Source organism: Oryctolagus cuniculus, chromosome 17, assembly GCF_964237555.1.
Source record: "Oryctolagus cuniculus chromosome 17, mOryCun1.1, whole genome shotgun sequence".
NCBI classification, from domain to species: Eukaryota; Metazoa; Chordata; class Mammalia; order Lagomorpha; family Leporidae; genus Oryctolagus; species Oryctolagus cuniculus.
Window position 1 is genome coordinate 54693194 of NC_091448.1, and position 4070 is coordinate 54697263.

General features: G+C 40.0%; 1 protein-coding gene across 1 annotated transcript in view; it reads left to right on the forward strand.

Annotated features, from left to right (window-relative positions):
* The window catches only part of LOC138846212 (uncharacterized), a 115956-nt gene that overhangs the window by 19743 nt on the left and 92143 nt on the right, over positions 1–4070 (forward strand). The window lies entirely within an intron of this gene.

Below are 4070 nucleotides of genomic sequence, written 5' to 3' on the forward strand. Positions count from 1 at the left end.
GGGAGGAGCTTTGTTTAGCACTGTTTTGTTAAAAACTGGTCTATTGGGCTGGCGCCACGGCTCACTAGGCTAATCCTCCGCCTTGCGGCGCCAGCACACCGGGTTCTAGTCCCGATCGGGGTGCCGGATTCTGTCCCGGTTGCCCCTCCTCCAGGCCAGCTCTCTGCTGTGGCCAGGGAGTGCAGTGGAGGATGGCCCAAGCCCTTGGGCCCTGCACCCCATGGGAGACCAGGTTAGGTACCTGGCTCCTGCCATTGGATCAGCGCGGTGCGCCGGCCGCAGCGCGCTGGCTGCGGCGGCCATTGGAGGGTGAACCAACAGCAAAGGAAGACCTTTCTCTCTGTCTCTCTCTCTCACTGTCCACTCTGCCTGTCAAAACAAACAAACAAACAAACAAACTGGTCTATTATACATCAGTTTCTCTTGTTCCAGTATCATAACTTTGACAAACTTGGCTTTTTCACCTGTCTTTACTATTTCTCAAAGATTCATAATAAAATATTATTACTCATGTTTTCTTGCTCTAGTACTGATACTCCCATAAAAATTTCAAGTACTTTTCACTTACAAGGTACATTTCATGCCAGTTGACATTTATTAATCCTGTCAATAAGCTTCATACATAGCTGATTTTATAATAACCAAGTTCCCTTTTCCAGGAAAGCTCACTTGGGTAAACTTTTTCTCATTTTTTCATTCAAACTAAAGTGACTCCTTTGACACAATTAAAATGCTTTGTCTCACTAAAAATGCTGACAATCATTTTCTATTTCATATTTTTAAAAAAATATTCATTTTATGGGTTGTGAAACCACATGCAGATTTAAGCAACTTTTCCAAAGTTAAGGATTCAGACCATTCTTTGTTTTCCATTTAGACATCATCTCAAAGTATAGAGATGAGTAAAGGCTGTAGTATAGAAAATTCACATCTTTTCCATAAATGACTAACACTCTGATATGTTGCATTGCATGCTGTAGTGTGATCATTAAAAACACAATGACAATGTTAGAAATGGAAAAAATTGTGTATAAAACTCCCCCCAAGACTCTAGAAAGCATTTTCAGGTATTGCAAAGCATATGAGTTAGTGAGGACCACTTTCTAAAGCCCCATAAGAGTTTTTCAAGAGAAGCGTGATCAGCCACGGAATTGAGATGCTTTTATTTCTTAAGCCCCCTCCCCTCCCCTCATCTACTCTTCAGACCACTGCAGAAAGTTCCTTGCACTCTGCGAAGAAGGGACAAAAAAAAAAAAAATCAGGTCTTACCTTGGAGATGAAACCTTGAAGTGGGTCAGAACTGTAAGAAAGAGAGCAAATTTCTTCTGATTAAATTCTGACACTTCCCAATAATAGAAAAATTCTTAATGGAGAACAGGAAATGAGTGGGAAGAGTACTACATCTAATTAAAATTGCCGCGGAGTAAGCCAGTGTCTCACTGGTAGGGCAGCCAGGGACAGAGGCAGCCAGGATGTGTGGCATGCACTCAGGCAGCCAGGCATCCCTCGTGTCCTCCAGACAGAACCCTGTCCTCACACACGCTTACCTTGAAGCTTGATGAGGAAAGACAAGTCACACTCATTCCAAGGGTACTTTTATAGGATCAAATATGGAAAACACGTACCCTCCTCCTCTTTCTTAAAACACATTTGGCAAAACACCTTTTTGGCAATGAAGGTCTCCAAGCCTAATTCCCTTCATATTAAAGATGTTTGGTTATAATTAGAACTATTTCCTCTCACATTGGGTTAAGTATATGAATCAATCTCCTATAAATAATTTGAGTTGTTGGCAATCTGAAAGTGATCTGCCTTTGGAATAATATAAAGTGTTGTTTTAAGACAGCTAAGGCCAGGAATCCCTGGACTTTGTTGCCTACTGCTCTTCTGTTTCACTGAGTCGCCTGGGCAAGTCCTTTCCACTGCCTGCACAATTGCAATGTTATACTAGGGAGAAGATTTCTGCCCCTTAACCGAGTGTTATAAATAAAGGTCGTTGAGTCCTCCCAAGATGTCATTATTTCCCCCCCCCCCGCCCAGATTTTATTGTGCTTTTTCTTTCAAGGGCGCTAGGAAATTGAATTTTCAAACTTGCATTATGAAGAGCAGCCGAAGATAGACAGCTTCTTTTGTTTCCTCCAGTCACCTCTGATTCGTTGTCAGATCATCCCACTCCCACTTCAAACTTGCTCCAAAATTGTATTATATTGCTTTTCTGAGCAAATATGTCCTGATTCTCTCATTTAAAAAAAATAATGTAAGTTACTAGTGAAATCCTGTTTCTTCTATGAAACTCAACATAACAAAGTTTTAGAAACAGGGCATTTCTCATCTACATATGCAGCCTGCTACTTTTCTTCCACTTGCTACCCATGATACGTATTTCATATTTTGTTTACATACAATACTTGAAAATTCTAATCTAATTTTTAACTTAAAAATATTTGTTTTACTTTCTCTGTGACCGTGCATCTCTCTCTGTCAGCATTGTCCAATTGGGACTGGAATCCAGTGTACCCTGTTTTGCATTCATTCCTGTGTGTATATTTCAGTTGAAGTAGTGGAAATAAGTCGCCTACTGAGAAGTGATATCTGTAGATAGTGGTTGTAATGATCATAGGATTTTACTACTGCAAGGGACCATGTAGTCCACATTCCTCATTTTACTAAGAAAAACTCTGCAAATCACATGGTAGGCATAGGGTCACCTGACTGACAGACAGCCCAGCATGCTTGCCACTGATACTTCTACCTGGAGTACATTAGATCCACCAGGATGGGAGTTGCAGGGGGATGTGCATCTGAGAGGGGCTTTCCTAGCCAACTGTTAGCCTGCTTTCAACACAGGTACATCATTTTACTTATTTACGTCTCTGTTTCTTTATCTGGCATCTGCAGAGTGTGTGCAGGACTCAGGGGGAGAGATAATAATACTCTCCGTAGGATTCAGCTCTTCGTCCTCCTCTGGATAAACTTGCCAGTAAGTAGAAAGTAAGACATTGTTTTTGGTCATTTCTGCCAAGTTATGAGTCACTTTAAGCACTGCAGATGACACAGGAACAAAATGAAAGAGGCAACTGTGCAGTGAGAAGAGTAATCCCACACCCTTCTCAAGCCAGTGTGACAGTGTGGATCCAATTTACCTGGAAAAGTGCTTTCCCGGATCTCACTGAAATCATTCTCCCACGCTGCTCTTTACACCAAGATACTTGTGCTTTCTATTCAGAGGGAAGTTACTATTTAGCTCTTCCTTGAAGCTGTCCAGGAAGGTCATATTTTTGTCTGTGTCTCTCCCCTGTATCCAGTTTAAAAACTGATGGTCTAAGAAAACTTCTTTGAGTAATCCAGATTGCTACCATATCTACTTTTTATACCAAACTCACTCCTATGACTATGTGTGTATACATTTGAATAATCTGCTGTAAGATTCATATTTTGTATATCTACTTCCAGTCGTTTCTTTTGGCTTGTTACATGATTATATAAGACCATAAAACTTTGGAGCATAGCTTACCAATACTACAGAACAATATATAAAATAATGTTCTCTTTGCTTCCAGATTTGACAATCACCTCACGACCTTCATAGGGAGAAAGGTCACATCTCAATCATGTCAAACCCATTACCCACTGCACAGAGTATATTGGTATTAATGGTGAACATCTTCATGGGATAATTTAGAATATTTGGGATTTGATACTTGGTAACAGTTATTAAGCAAGGAGAATTAATGATATATTTCAGCCTTAATCTCCTACATGAAACTATAGATTGTGCCATCCATTACATAGACCTTGAAAATTAATTCCCTAAAAGGAGAAGCAGAAACTTTCTAGGATTTTACTATACTCAGATATCAGGAAAAGTTAGAAAGAAATAAAAATGACTTCCAGATTTCTATTCATAAGAACAGGCTTCTCTGACAAGTGACATATTTTTAGTCTCTGGACCTAAAATAAAAGTGGATACATACATATTTCCTAGTGGCAGGTCGAATGTGATTCAACCTTGTGATTATTTGAACTTTGGCATCTTCAGGAGAAAGAGAAAGTCAAGACCAGTCAAAGGA